A 16775-nucleotide genomic window follows, 5' to 3' on the forward strand; every position below is an offset into this window, starting at 1 on the left:
AGTGATGGACTGCTACTTGCTTCCCACTACAATGCACAGGAAATAATTGTTATCAAAAAGTATGGGTTTTTACAAAATTTATTTTTTAAGTCCATATTATTAGGATAATAATAGGGGACGTTCAATTTCTATTTACATTTAATGGATTTCTTTGTCAAATGGTCGCTAGATACATGTATCCATTTGAAATGTTTGTTATTTAAAGGTTTTAAATGATATATTGTGAAATCTTGAATGGGTGGGCCCAGTCTAAGAGCTGAGGGAATTGGAAAACATTTATATTTATACATTACTTATGGTAGCTTGTACTGAGATTTCTATCTATTAACTATTCCATTAAGTTTAGCTTTTTTGAAAGACATAACAAACATTCATCTTTATCACAAATTATAAGTTTAGGCTTGAAAAAGCCTACAACTATAACTAATGGTAGATGAACTATGTTAATGATGTTGCACCTGTAAATATAGTTAAAATCTTCATGACCATAAAATAATATTTAAAATCAAACATTTTTTTATAAAATCTAACCTTTTAAAAATATCAGTTTCAAGTCATTGTATTTATGTAAAGCATATAATGTTCTGATTCATTAACAAAAAGGAATTTTGATCTCTTGACATGAAAAGGTGGAAAATTTGGAATATGGGATGGTCTGTATATTGGCTAAAGTATGCCAGTTATGTGATACCATGAACTTGCTCCATTGTTTGCTCCATAGGTAATGTAATATATCCCATGAATGTCAAGGTAGTTGGTTGTTTGTGGTAATTATAACAAAATTATAACATATACAAAAAGAAATACAGCAGAATAAGAAATTATTTTCTACTCACTGGCTTTAGAGAAATAAAGATAAACTACAGCAAAGAAAAAAAATAAATATAAAAATGTAAAAATAATTATGGCATCCTATTTGAGAAGCAACTAATAGAGCAGATAAATAAATAATGTCCATTGTTTATATCTGTGTCAAGTCAAAACCCTCATCTACATTCAGGGTTTTGATGAATTGTATTTTAGATGGAACCATGTTGGGGTACACATGGTTCCATTTTTTATGTGGTCTTGACATGTGAATAAAACAATACATGGTAAAAGTTTCTGTGGGTCATTGTGATGGTGGAACCACAATTTCTATTATAGGTTAAATTAGATTTTACCACATTTATAAAATAAAAAGTGCATGCACACACCATATTCTGAGATATTTTTGTAAGATCTTAAGGATACCTGACTTACAAATGACTCCTTATTACAGACGCACTGCCCACTCTGCCCACTCTGACCAATTGTGAAGCTCTCTGGATGCTTGACTATAGTCCCAGGCTGCATTGATCAGCTGTAAGGTGACGTGTAATGAAGCTTTATTGATAATTCTTGGTCCCATGATGGCACAAAATTTTAATAATCCAATTTAAAATCCAAATCCAGAGCAACATACTATTATATTAGTGTGGAGGTTTAAAAATGCTGTAATACAATTTAATTTTTATTTCACTCCCACAAGAGAACTTGAACACATCAGGTTGCTTGATCACTTTGTATATTACTACTACACATTTCAGCCTTAGTTTTTAAGCACTGCCTCTGATTAGGACTGGGAAAGTATTTTTTACATGACAGGTGCTTGTCAGGCCCTGAGCTGCCATTGTGACATCCTGGCACCCTAGCAGTTAGATGTTATCGGTAATAGCTGTGGCATCTAAGATTTAACCTGAACTTCTGTCTTGGTACAATGTAGTATATATAGATTTAGTATAACTAAGCTATGTATATGAGTGGGGAATCATATGGATGATAAATAAGAATGGCTCATTACCTTAAGATAAATAATTTAAATAATTCTTGCTAAAGTGGGAGGCATTTTGGAAGTACTATAAGCTTTTTCTTCCTTAAAGAACTACTAATAAAGAAACTGTAATATCTGGAGTATTTGGAGTATTAAGGGGGGTCAACAAATATATATTAACCTCTTGCTGAAAATATATAATGGAGGAAATTTGGAGGGCAAGGCGACAATGACTCCAGCTTTAACAATTAAGCTAAACGGTCATAAATTATTAATTATACCGTCAACATGACTTTCTGGCCTGACCCAGCCCTGAGTCTTTGTCTTCCTAGGGCTCTGAACTTACAGCTACATGTCAGAGGAGTTATAATACACATAGTAGTTTCTAGAACCACAATAGCTAAATTGTGGAGGGGTTTGGTAATCCCTTCATTGTTAAAGGTCGCAGAACTTGTCAAGCAATCTCCGCCTTGGAGAGGCTGCAAATTTGAAGGACTCCCAATCCCAACATATTTCCTGATCCTGGCTACCTCAGATTATTTTTTCCACTATACATACTCTTTATATCCATATGTAGGTGGCCCAAACTCTTTCCGCTTGGGTTTTCTTCCCCCAACCTTTGATGTTAATAATTGGACATATTCAATTAATGAATATTTTTGGTAGAAAATATATAGAAAATGCTTGGATCAGAACTTTTTGTCAATGCATATCTAAATAATTCATAGCTTATTAGATTTTTTACTGGTTACATGTTTAAGCCTTTTTTTTTAAACAGGACATTTTTGTTGCGGTTTTTTAACATTTTTGAAAACAAAGAAAGAACAAAATGGGAAAAGAATCCCAATTCCCCTCCCCTCCCTATTCTCTTCAGAGGTTTATGCATTGTTTTTTACTTTTTGCTATTTTTAAAATATTTTTTAAAATTATTTAAAACTGTTTATTGCTAGGCATATTGCTTGCATATATTTTTGATTGCAATGTGACTTAATGTCACATTATGCTACTCATTATACTTGCTGCATACTTTAAAAAAACATGAAAAAGATTTTACTAAATAAGGTATAGTTTAAAAAGTAAGATTGTACTCTGGATTTTAAGGGTTTCATTTCATACTGCATTGGTGGAAAAAGAGATTGCACAAGTAATAATGCTTGAATAATGGGATGAGCCCATAAAACAGATAACTGCCGGTATTATGTTTTGGCCATTAATGGAATGCATAGACCAAGGCTTCTGTATGTACATATGTTCAGAATAGGCACAACATGCATGTTATATCACCTTATCACCTTTTATGTAGGGTTTATTCATGTTAAGTACATATATATATCTGTTTATACTAATTTATACTAATACTATTTATACTAATACATATACATGTAATTTTGTCAATAGACATTTGAACTGTAAGTCAAATATTCACGTGTATGTGCTTCATGCTAATGTTATGAACCTAAAAATGTATTTCCTATTGTTGAATGAGCCAGATGCTCAAATCCATTGTAGAAGTATGCATCCACAAAAAAATACATGACTACTGCTTAAAAGATGTGCAACAAAGGGATAAAACACAACTGTATTGATGAAGTGCTATGTTTTTATAAATATATAGGTGTGTTTAAATATAAATATACATTTATATACATAAAATTGGAAAACTATATATATATAATGACTATTAAAGGTTTCTTTTTATATTGATAATGATGACATGATAATGTGTTTGTAGATGGATATGAATTAATGGTTCTATTCTGTTATGTGCCTGCCTCATGCTGGAAATCATTTTGGGAAAGGGCATAAAATAGTAATTGTATAAAGTGACAGTAATAGTCACTGCCTATAGTAGATAATCCATAACCTTTATTTCATTTAGTTAAAATCTGGAAGTCGTATGTCATAATATATTTACTAAATTGAGTGCCCAATCTCGCCATGGATGGTATTTTACTATAGGGATTGAAGGGTATATTTTATTTTTTTTATCTTTAGCATTTTGATTTATTTTGGTTAATGTAGTTTTCCAAATGTAAAATGCGATAACAGCAATTGTGAGGCATTTCTCACTATATTAGTAGGGAATGGTTTAGTCTTGATGTTGGTAAAATAAATCTCTTAATTCTTGCTCTATATTGTAGAGATAAACTTGAAACATGTCTATGTCATGAAGGTTATACTGTATTATAAGAGGATTATATTTTACTTTTTCTATCCATTATTTTCACTTTGATGTTTTTATAGGCAAGTTTTTGCTGATTTGGGGTATACAGAGTTTCCCATAATAACGGCAGGCTTTATCTGGTCCAAATTTCTCAATCAGATGGTGCATTAGTATGTGCTTGCTAGAAGTACAGAAGCAAATAGTATATATGAAATTGAGTGTTGGTTACTGTAGCTTTTCAGAAGTGATCTGTGTCCAATAGGATTCTTGAAACTTGCAGTGTGAAAGTGGGAAAGTCTAAAAGGCTTATTTTGGGTCCTCAATACAGAAAACTTTCAAATGCACTCTTAGGCTAGATGCACAAAGAAAAGAAGATTTTTGGTTGCAAAACATGGAAGTTAACACATTTCATGAGTAATCCCTGAAAAACTGGTCAGACTAGGACATGATCTGTGAAGGTTTATTAAACGAATGGCCGTGGGAATGGATCCATTAAGAAGTATGGCATTCAGTCCAGCTGCATGCCACATATACTAAAGCCCCTGCACCAGTTTTCTGTTGGACTTTGTACGTTCTTTTGTGTACAAACTGCTTGCACATGTCAGTGTCAGTAGTGTCAGCACCACAAATGTGTTTCATGCGATTCATTTGTGTTGCGACGCAACACAAATTACTGCACTAAAAGGGGCGTTCTACAGTCAGACTGAGTGCCATATTTAACATGCAGAGTCTGACAGAATTGTGTTGCACGCCCCATGTGAAAGGTGTACCAAAAAAAAGTTGGTGCACTCTTTCGGAGCAGTGCAGGGGGCGCCAGATTCATGCATAGTGGGCGTCACAATTCCTGAATATGGCTCACTCTTCACAGGCAAACTGCATTTAGTATAATTTGCACTGTTTTTAATAAATGTGTCCACTTATCTTTTACAGGTGTTTTTTGCTGTATATTTTCACAGTCATAAAATATTGCAGCTAAAAACAAATAAGTAAGTTGTTAAAGGTCATTTAAGGTCATTAAGAATAACATACCTCCAGATTATGGGGTATCTTTACAATTCCACAAATTGTTGTATCTATGGTACCTAGGGGCCAATGTATTACACCTTGTACGGCTATTGTCTGTTGTGCAAGGCTTAAAAATGTTTTTACTCTTTAATCTTCAAAGAAAAGTGGAGTTAGAATAGATTTAAATTCTGCTGTGAGAGAAGTACAGGCAGTCCCCGGGTTACATACATGATAGGTACATGATGTAGGTTTGTTCTTAAGTTGAATTTGTATGTAAGTTGAAACTGTATATTTTATCATTGTAATCCAACCAGAACTTTTTTGGTCTCTGTGACAATTGGATTTTGAAAATGTTGGGTTGTCATAAGAATCAAGAATAACAATAAAGCTTCATTTCAGACACCTGTGATAACTGTTACGGCTGTTTATTTAGCCTAGGACTAAAGTACAATAAATTACCAATATCCAGAGGTCCGTTTGTAACTAGGGGTCGTATGTAAGTCGAGTGTTCTTAAGTAGGGGACTGCCTGTACTAGATTTATTAAGAGACCACTGTGTGCCAGAAAGCACCGGCCTTTATACATTGGCCCCCATATTCTTTGTATTTGGTGGTTTGAATCCTTATATTATATGGAAAAAATATACTGACAACATACTAGAAGAAAGGAAAGAAATTGCAAAGTAAAAAAAAAAACAACAATAAAGAAAGAGGTGTAGTGTGATAGAAGCCAGAAGGATCCTAGGTCATGAAAGACTCATCATAAAACTCTGCCATAGACAGTATTGCAGTATATTTCAAACCCCCTTTCCCTAGAATGCTAATATAAAAACACAAACAAAATCATAAAAACTTGGTTATCCCTGTGTCCTAAAATGCCTATGTCCTATCAAAATATAAAAATGAAAAAAAGCACAAATGTCTAAATTACCTGCTTTCACCACATCCCCATGCACAAAAATCTGGATAAAAAGTGATAAAAAGGTCATACAAAACGGTATCAATTAAAATGTCAGATCACGCAAAAAATAACACCTTATACAACTTGGTAAAGTAAGAAAAGGTAAGAGTGTAAGAATATGGAAATACAGAGGTTTATAGAACATACCAAAAACTATATAAATTTACTACACAATCACTGTGATTGTAATGATGCAAGGAATATAGGGGATCTGTCATTTGGACTACACTGTTAAAGCTGGAAAAACAAAGTCCATAAGAAAAATATTATTGTAATTTTCCCTGCAAAAAACAAGAACTTTTACTGGCTCTGTATATAGAAAAATAAAACTATCTTGGCATTTGCAGTGTGGCAAGTAAAAATCTGAAATGCAAAACTGAAAAAGGGCCTCATCTTCACATGGTTAAAGTACATCTACCATGGAAGTTTACATTTTAGATGACAGATTAGATTATCAAGGATGTCTGATCACGGTGAGAATGTCTGGGTGCAAAGATAGAAATAAGAGATAGGGTATGAGATTATGAGAACAGGTCTGTTCTACTATTAGACAAAATATAGAATAAACTAATATTATGCATTTTGGCCAAAATATGCAAAATATGTCATATTTAGTGTTAAATTCAGTTTGAGATGGGAACGATTAAATGTCTATGTGAATTTGTGAACATTACAACCTGTTTCAAACACATAGCTGGCAATGGGGGCACGGCACTGTAAGGTGCTATGTCCTATCTTTCCCATGAATACGGCACCGTGTGCCATATACTACTATGGAGAGAGGCAGGGATGAGCAGTGCTCATCCCCTCCTCCTCTCCCCGGTGCCGATGATACTACGGTACAACAGGCACACATTGTGAGAATATAGCCTAAATGTAAGATTTACATGCTCGGAGTGGCCCCATCATACCACAGGTCATCCACTGTTAGCAGCTGCTAAAAAGAGAATAAAAAAGAAAGCAGATTGCCCCATTTTCTGTGTATTAGCTGAACTACAATAAATGGAAGCTGATCTGCACCTGATCTGTGGTGGTACTAGGTGCTGGACCCCCACCAATCTTATGCTGAGGACCTATTCTACGGAAATATGTCACCTTATTCTGTGGGTCAGTATGATTTGTATATAAATTATATATAGAAGGTTTGTTTTGCCGGTATTATACAGTTTTTGGATCACCATCTTCTTAAAGTCATCATTGAAGTCAATGGAGCTAGTCAAGGGATTTTGCCATTTGGGATGAGGGGGCACACTTTTTATTCACTTTTTATAATATTTTTTTGGAAATGTGGTGATAAAAATACAGCAATTAATTTGTTAATTATTAATTAACTATCTTAACCTTAACTACCTCTTTTTTGTTTTTGCCATGTTCTGACACTAATAACTTTTTCATACTTCAGTGTACGGAGCTTTGTGTGGTGTCATACATCCCCTTTCTCATGATCAGTGGGGGTCCCAACACTGACACAATCAGCCAGTTAGCCACTATCTTGTGGCAAGGGGCTAACTTTTTTGTGACAGGAATACCCCTTTAAAGTGACACATCCTTGGCTTCCAGGGACTACAGGAGGAGGAGGTCTGGCCAAGCTGGATTATCATTGGAGCTACTGCCATTCAGGGGGCCCTGTAGGGAAGCAAGAATGATATAATGCATTTCTCCTTAGGAGAATATAGCTGTCCTTAGGAGGCTGATACGATTGAAAGGTTTGAAAGCAGGGAGCAATAAGTCACTGCTTAAACTGGCGTGTTGGCACTGTGTAATAAATATCTGGGTTTGGGTTGTAGTTTGGCACTAGGTCTTTGCTGTCACTGTCTTAGAACATGTCATTTTTTAAAATTAATTTGATCATTGTCATATTTCCAACCTCACAGCTCATACATGTTTTTTTTTTTTTTTTATGAATTGCAATTTTGAATTCCTCCATTTTGTGATACATATAAATTATTGATTTAGATTTTTAACTTTGTTTTTTTTTTTTTACATATATTTTCGTCAACCGGAACTTGTCTAGTTTAATTAGACTACAGAGCATGTTTATTTCTGTATGATATCTTAAGTTCTGCCCAAGTGGCAGTGACTTTGTAAAACTCTAAATATACCATGGTCAATACTAACTTCAGCATCTAGGTGGTAAAAAGCTAGGATCAACATTAACTTCATTAAATAACCTGTGTTTTCTACCCGTTCCCGACCTTCTACAGTTCGAAGAAACCCTCCTATTGATAAGATCAGGGTAAAACACAACTATTTACAATTTTCCCAAAAGGGACAACTAAACTTTACACATGAATTTTAAATTGAATACAACATTTATTAGATAGATTAATTTATAATTAAGGATAAGCAAAAAAAAATGTTTGTAATTTTACAGTCACTTTAGTAGTTTTTAATAACTTTGATATTTGGTAGTGTGTCTGGGTGTTACTTGTGAGGTGGTATAACTAGTCAGTGAAAGTTTTGACTTATATGCCAAGAGCACTTAACAATTGATTCCCTGTACATGACATTTATTAACCCACCATGCTCTACAGCAGTGGTCCCCAAACTTTTTTACATAGGGGGCCGTTCACTGTCCCTCTCAGACTCTCGAGGGACGGACTGAAGTTTAAAATAAAAAAAATATAAGAAATTCCTTGAAAACACAGTGCTAGCGGTACATATGACCGCATCCATAATACACTGGGCCCCCCCCAATTAATTATTTAATATACTGCACCCCTTGTGAACTATTTTATTTATTGGCCCAATTAATGAATCAATTGGGTCAATTAATTATTAAATATGCTGCTCCCCCCATTAATTAATTATTTCCTATGCTGCCCCTCATAATTAATTATTTCCTATACCCCCACCATTAATTCTTTCCTATAAATAAAAAACCTGTACTTACCTCTGGCTCCCGCGTCTTCTTTCTTCTTCCTGCGGCCGGGCAGGAAGGGGTGCGCGGCCGCGTGATGACGTAATCACGCGGCCACGCATCCAGGTTCAAGGAGCGCTGTGCGCCGGGGTTGTCTTCCGGCCACATCACTCCAGTAATAGTTCTCGAGCGGCCGCATCGGGCACTATACAGTGACGGGCAGGAGCTTCCTGTCCGGACAACGGGGGCTCCTGCCCGACCGCCGAAGGCCGCGGCCTAATCATTGACACTATTGTCAATGCCAGCGCCAAGCCCCGTATTTATCATTTGGGGGCACCCGGGCTGGCGCTCCAAACGCTGGATGGGATGGGGGCCGGATAGAAATGGTTCGCGGGCCGCATGTGGCCCGCGGGCCGTAGTTTGGGGACCCCTGCTCTACAGCAACAGTGTAAATCCAACTGTGGTCTGGCATCTCAAATGTGACCTTTTAGCTTCTAGTCTGATATAGCCTTCCTGACATGTGTGCCACCTGCTGTCTTAATTGGGTTTGAAATAATGCAAAACTGGCTTTATCCTATATATCCTGACCAAAAGCCTGCTACTATGCCACTAGATAATACCTTTACATCATAAAAAGCTATTCTTTCCTTATCCAAACGCCTCTTAGAGGATGAACACTTTTAGTTAGCAATGTATATATGGTCATTAGATAAGTTTTATGGAAAGGTCAAATAAAATCTAAACTTTTGAGCAGGAACAATGTTTTATTTCAATGTGTGAAATACACTGGCACTAGTGTACATTATTCTTGGACTAGTCACAGAATCCATAGTTCTTCAGCTAGCACTTCATTGATTTTCCCTCCACACGACGGATAACCTAAGAGAGATAGAAAGAAAGAGAGGCTCAGTCAAATAGCGGAGGCTTCAAATTTGTTTATTGACTGCCCGTTCAGCCAGCAGCAGGTCTCTTCTCTCCATCTCAGTAATCTATTGAGCTAATTTACTAATCTCTGGAGCAAATGTCAACATGCTATGAAATGTGATTTCACACAAGCAAGGGGCTTGAAAAATAAGAATGCTGTAGCCAGTATATCATATCACACACCGCATCTAGGAGAAATAAAGGCTTCCCTCCGATAAACAATAGAAGATCCAAGACCTAGGAATGATGTTAGGATGCAGTCATGGCGAATATATTAAGCTGTAGGATTAATAATGTGATATTTGTATCTTTTTGCCATGTCTTAGTTTATTGGTTTTATGATTTCATATATCATCACCACTAGCTTTATCATGAAGCATGGAGAAGACACAGTAAATCATGTTCTAGAAGTACATTAATACCACGGTTTAATTTGTGAGATCTCAGCAGAAACATGCAAATAAAAGATTGAGCGCAACTGGATATTTGTCATTTGTGCAAAATTCTCGAGGGCCTTATATTCAAACAGACGACCTTGAAACACCATTAGTGACCAAATAATATATTATGTTAACTATAGGCAAAATGACAATTTGACTGATATAGCTGACATCGTACATTTTTAGAAAGTTATGGTAATAATAGAATGGGTTGTGCTTTTATACATTGGTATGGTAAACTGTTAACATTTATTTGTTTCCAAATCATCATAATGACTATTGCCCAATGTGAATAGAAATATTTATAATTGGTGAATGTGTTAATATTACTTTTATATTGTAGGTTAAAAAGGTATACATTCAACAATATCACAACACAGGCCAGGGATGCTTAACTTCATGTAAGTTCTATTTCTGTGGGTCAATATTCATGTCTGGGATATGCACCAGTAGAGGTTTAAATTGGGTTCCTGAGGTTGGAAATCTCTTATACTACCATGTACCAGTGTTTGGTGCTAATCTGTTATATGTCAAGGTAAAAATGAGGGTGTACGCCCTAGACTGCCCCATAACCCCTGTCACCAAACTAACAGGCTTTGCAAACCTTATTGGCTAGGGACTTCTTGTCAACAATCCCTACACTGACTAAGTGAATAGGAAAGAGGATCATACAACAGATAACAGGTAGACTAGTAAAACCAGCAAGGTGTGCTGTAATTGGGCAGCTAGAAAAAGGAGTTCCTGCACGCTGCTTCCAGCAGCTGACTAGACCGCCCATCAATAACTCAAGTTAATTATTTGCTGGACAGAGCTGAGCTGCAGAGGAACCGGGTGTGGTTGAATCAGTCCCAATACAGCAGCAACTTTGCCATCTAAGCCACAATCTGTGGACAGTGTAAGACCTTGGCATGGTTTTTACATTATATTTATAGACACGTCAAGAGAAATGCCTGTGCAAACAGGAGAACTTGGTGTTAGGAGCAAGTGAAAGCTGTATCAATGAGAAGCTTCCTGTCACCTGAAAAAAGCATGAAAAAGGTGTTCACATAACAATCCCTTAAACAAATGTTTTGATACATTTTTTTTTATTAACAACTAAAAAAAACAGCAAATAGAAAGCACAGTTTGAATTCTACTACTGCAGCTGATAGCACGAGTTACTGCTGCAGTGACTGCAGGAAATACCTTCCTGTCCATGTCCATAGAACACTGCGCCCAACCTGTTTCACACAACCGAGGTCCATGTTCAGACCTAAGTCAGCCAATTGAGTACCCATGTTATAGGCCTTGGATGATAGTCAATGTATCAGATAAATTAACTTTATATATTGATTTTAGTACAATTTCAGAGAAGTTCATAAACTTCCTGCAAACAGAACCTAAATGTTGCTTAGGGGAAATATAATTCGAAATTATAGTGAGTCAGAGGCTACCAGTGACTGCCAGTAGCAGTAAAGCAGCAAAATCCATCCATATACTGTGTGGAAAAAACATCAGCTTTCTATCACAAAACGGCCCATTTTTTAATTTTTGGTAAAAAAAAGCCATTTACTTTCCTTTCATAGTCAGCCATAACTTTTTGTTGTGTAGGAGGTGTTGTTTTATTGTGAATGCAGTTTTTTAGGTACCCTTTGGGGTACACTGTTTCTACTCCCAATCAGTCTGTCTATTCAGACAATAATGTTCATTTAGAAAAAGTAGTGGTTGATATTTCAATAGCAAGTTCCTAACGTCACATGGAAGATTTATGGGGTAAAATGACCAGCAGTGTTTTACAATACTCTGAAGTGTGTACATGGAAAGAACTTTTTAGTGATTGAGGGAAGGATATTAGGACTGAATAGGTAATTGTTTTTTTTAAAAAACACTAAAAAACTATTTTTCTTATGTTTTCGTCTCACTACTTATTTACTGTTCCAAAACAATGTATGTAGTGAAACAATAACTTTAACATAAATATATTTTGTATACTACAAATCATTGCCTCCATATGCAACAGATATAATACACAATCATTACGTGTGTAATGAAGTGCATTTTTTGGTGATTGAGCCTCCTAAAGAGTAGAAAAAATACAGCATCTTTAACTACCTCAACTCGACACTATTCGGATTTGTTTTCCTGCATGATGATTGCTATTAATATAACAAAGACAACAATTGTTTAAAATAGTTTCTTTCTTCAACCCATCAGCAAAAAAAGGGATAATAATCCAAACTAAAAGTAATAAAAAAAATAAAACTTCAACTACCGTAATCCTACAAAAGTATGCCCCAGCTATGTTGATTGAAAGATAAAATAGTTAAAGCTTTCAGAATGTGCTGATACAGTTGTATGCTAATTAAATATGTAGTATTACCATAATTGTAACTAACTTGCAGAATAAAGCTAAAAATCCATGATAAACAGTACAAAAACCATAATGCAAAAATCAATGGGCCTTTAAACTTACTCCCTCCCCCACCCAAGATAGAGTCAGTTTATCATACCATATGTTGCAATATATCGAGCCAATACAAAATTTTCTTTTTCTGTTGTGATAAAGTAATGTAATAAATAAAAAGTGGCCCCCAACCCCGTTAGGTATCCTCACATACCAGTTTATTGGGGAAAGCAGTATTTATTGCATTATTCATATACATAATAATGATAGAACAGGCTTGGCAGCAGAATGTATGTGATAAAACTGATTCCAGTTCTTTAACCCCTGGTACAACACATGGCCAGTAGCGACCAATCAGAAAGGTGTTATAAAAAAAGTTAATTCAAAAACCTTAGAAATTTTCATTTTTCTTGTTTCACAGAGGCAATTTGTGAGCACTTTGTGATACTGTAGCAATCAATGTCCCACGACTTTTATTTATTTATGGATTATTTGTGGATCTGTGAACTTATAAACTATAGGTTTGTCTATGTCAGCCTCTATCCATCCCTCATTGTCCTGCCTGTCAGACTGCTAATAGGATTTGCCTTTGTAGCCTCTGCTTGCATTTGCAGGGTGTAGACAAGGAGTTTCTAAGCCCAATTTCTAGAAACTTTTCATCCAAACACTCCATCTATTTAAATTCCTTTGGTATTTTCGTGTTTTCACAAAAATAACACCTTAATAACACGTAAATAAGCTGTATCATGATTTTTCTACCTTTTCAGAGTAGGTTCAAATCTAAGCCCTACTTGGAAAATAAACCCCAGTTAAAAACATTTATATCCTGTGAACTGTATCATTTTAAAGAGGACAATCTCTCATTAAATTGTGCACTAGGATTGTGTTTCTAAGAGCTACGAAACAGGGATATTCATAGTTGCAAATGCAATTTTCATTTACAGCTTCCACTCCTGACCTGTAACTATGGATATCTCTGTGTTTGCGACACCTACAAACACAATAATCATTTGAAAATTAAGAGATTATTCTCCTAAAATTACACCAGAAATGTGTTTCTAGGTGCCAGACTACAGTAGTCATAACCAATTAAAACGTGTCCCCTCCAGCTTGTCATGTGGACCTTGCATGCTACAGTCAGAGCTCACTGGTTGGACTACACTGGATTATATCATAATTAATAAACTACATAAGCTATAATGTCATTTTGTCATTTTGTGTTGTGCTTAAACTAAATGTACATGGTTGTCTGATTATTGTCAACAACTAGCCACTTTTGCAAACACATCAAAATCTTATTTTTATGGCCAGCCTCATGGCTGCTACAAATAAGGTTTTTTTTTTTAATAGGCAAGCCATATTCTTCTTTTACTTCTCTTCTCTTAGACAATGCTTTTTGCCATTTCATAACAAGTGTTACGTCTTTGCCTGTATCGTCTTCTGTCCGCGGTATGCGGCTTAGAAGGCGTTGAGGTTGTTCAGTCTTCCTGTGTGTGAACTGGGACTGAGATTGCTGCAGGGTTGATTGTTGCACCACACCCGCTTCCCTGCAGTCTAGCAACAGTTAACCTGCTGTGAATGGCAGATCTCTCCTCCAGTCACCTTGAGGGGAGGTTCCCCAGTCACCTATATTACTTCCCAGCACAGGTTCCCCAGCGCTGGTAATATTCGTATTTTTCAGCTCCCCAGTCCTTTCTGCGTTTTGTTTTGATATTGACTTCTCTGGCATTCTGACTTTGGCTTTTGTTACTGACCTCGGCTTTCGCTTTCTGATTCTGCTTATATATTGCTCTCTCCGTTGTGACCCGGTTTACCTGACTTTGCTACCTGTGTGTATTGTTTGTTTGTCGTGTTTTTTGTCTGCACTGTAGCCTAGGTAGGGATCGTCTTCGTGGTTGTCCCGTATCAATAGGATACCGGAGGCAAGTAGGCAGGTGACAGCATTGGGGGGCTCAGACTTAGGGCTCACTGTCTGGTTAGTTGCCCCTGAATCCCCGAGCCATCATTACAACAAGTTTCCCTTTCCCAAGAAGGTTTCCTTAACACTCTATTTAGGGTTCATGTGGACAGGTGTTTACAGGACCTATCAGCTGTAAAAACGGCACTAGTAGCTGCTTACTAAAGTAAGGAGCATCTAGTGCTACATCAGACGCAGCAGTGTTACACAGTCAACGGCGTCCTATGGAGAGGGCAGCGCCTCGGACCGCCCCCTCACAAATACGCTGGACAGCTTACAGCATGGTCCGGCGTTTCTAGTGTACATTGTGGCAGTGTGTGCTAGCGTTATCGGAGGTTTCCGATAACACTAGCAGTGTAACACTTTTTTACAGGTGACTGTTCCTCTTTAATCTAAAGATAACTGTTGATCTCTTCCCTATATAAGTCTAAACGAGTAAATTAGTGTGTGTGTGGGGGGTATTAAGACATCACAAAAATGCACTGTAATAGTGGGGTTGTTAGCTGACCAGAAACAATGACCCACCACCACACCTCAAGCTATGTGCTTAAAAAGGAATCTCACCATGGTCCATTTTGTTATTAAGGATCCACTTTAAAAAAAAAGACAAAATTAGTATCCCTTAAACTTTCTGCTAGCCCATAAAGCCTCTGTGGAGTAAAACACAACTCCATGAGTGTTCACTGGCTATACAAAATGCATAGAAGCCAATGGGCTTTAACTGCTAGCAACAAATTTAAGGGATCCCATGCTAACCATATATGTCTGATAAATCCCATAATTTTATGGTCAACAAACGATTTGATCAAACCAAATATGAAATATGAGTATAAACAATACAGACATTTTGGAATAGATATACATGTAAGCACAAGCAAAGTAAGTAATAGGAGCTGCCTGACTCTGGTCACTAACATGAAACCTGATAGAACAATTACCTATTTCCATCATTTTCTCTGCTATCCTCCTCAGTTTAGCCTGTTCCTGTAGTAACTGTCTCCCCTGGCTGTGCTGCTTATCTGTGTGAAACCATTCTGCTGGAGGGGTGGGGCTTCTTCTCCCTTTCTTCTCTGTTTTTACTAGCAGAAGAGTTATATCTGTGCAGATATGTGGATGCAGAAGTCTTATACACAGAATAGTGAGGTAAAAGGTCTCCCCTGTCAATTACCACTCCCTTTATCCCAGCTACGATTGGACGATGCAGGCCCGGCGCCAGGACTCGGCTTACCCGGGCAAGTGCTGGGGCCCCAGGGAGCTGGAGGGGCCCACTCAGGCCGGCAGATCAATTGTACCAGTGTCGCACTGGTACAAATGATCCCCTTCTGGCTGGTGTTGTTTCCTGGCTAAATGCTACGCTCGTCGGTATATCAAAGTGTCACTTCTAGGACCCAAGGGTGTAGCCACACGTGCAGTCAAACCTTGCATTTACATTGCGTTTTGTAGAACTATTTTACAGCTGTGGAGAGGAAATTTGTCTAATTGCATTATGTTAATTTAGATTTTATGTAAAAACAGTGTTAAAACAATGCAATTAGGTAGCTCTACTCCCCACAGCTGTTGAATTGCATTTCAAACACAATGTAAATGAAGGATGTTTATATTAAAGGAAAACTACCATTTGATTTGATGCATTATGAACCAAAAACACCTTAAGAATGCTGTAGCTACACTGATGCAGGCACATATCTTGTTTAATCCCTGAGCTGAGTGGTTTTGCTGAAAAGACAATTATAACATTCAGGACCTTGGTAAAGCTGGATTGCATAAGCCTGCCGTTGATAAAGACATTATACTGAGTTTTCCAAACTGTCCAGACAGGACTAATCAGCCTATGCTGGATAACTCATACACAGCAGCTGAGGGATGATGCAGTGATTGATTACTTCTGACTGTCAGGTAGGACACAATGATTATATAATTCTCTGTAGCAGTGCATACTTAATGTGAGAGGAGAAGCAATGAGCCAGGCAAAGGAGCAACAGAGCCTCATTATCCTGAATTTTATAATTGTTTGTTCAGCAAAAACACTCAGCACAGGGATTAAACAAGATATACTGCTGCACCAGTGTAGCTAAAGCATTCTCAAGGCATGTTTGGTTCATAATGCATGAAATCAAATGGTAGATTTTATTTAAGCAAAGTAAACCAGGAAAACTTACTCATATATGTAAACACTGTCACTGTGATAACCATCTTATATTTGTTATCCATGGCCTCTGTCCTTCTAATTTCAACTTTTAAAATTTTGCTAATGAGCCACAAGTTCTGGAATGTTCTGTGCTTCAGCTACA

The 16775-nt window shown here is 36.8% G+C and overlaps 1 long non-coding RNA gene across 2 annotated transcripts in view; it reads left to right on the top strand.

Moving 5' to 3' along the window:
• LOC140133344 (uncharacterized) overlaps nt 1-16775 on the top strand; it is a 44030-nt gene that overhangs the window by 12589 nt on the left and 14666 nt on the right. The window contains exon 2 of one of the 2 annotated variants that reach the window (XR_011855872.1): nt 10488-10545. The exons of the other annotated variant lie outside the window; for it this stretch is intronic. This is a non-coding gene — a long non-coding RNA (uncharacterized lncRNA). The remainder of the gene's footprint in view (nt 1-10487; nt 10546-16775) is intronic. 2 annotated transcript variants of the gene reach the window in all.

Source organism: Engystomops pustulosus, chromosome 5, assembly GCF_040894005.1.
Source record: "Engystomops pustulosus chromosome 5, aEngPut4.maternal, whole genome shotgun sequence".
Classification (NCBI taxonomy): Eukaryota; Metazoa; Chordata; class Amphibia; order Anura; family Leptodactylidae; genus Engystomops; species Engystomops pustulosus.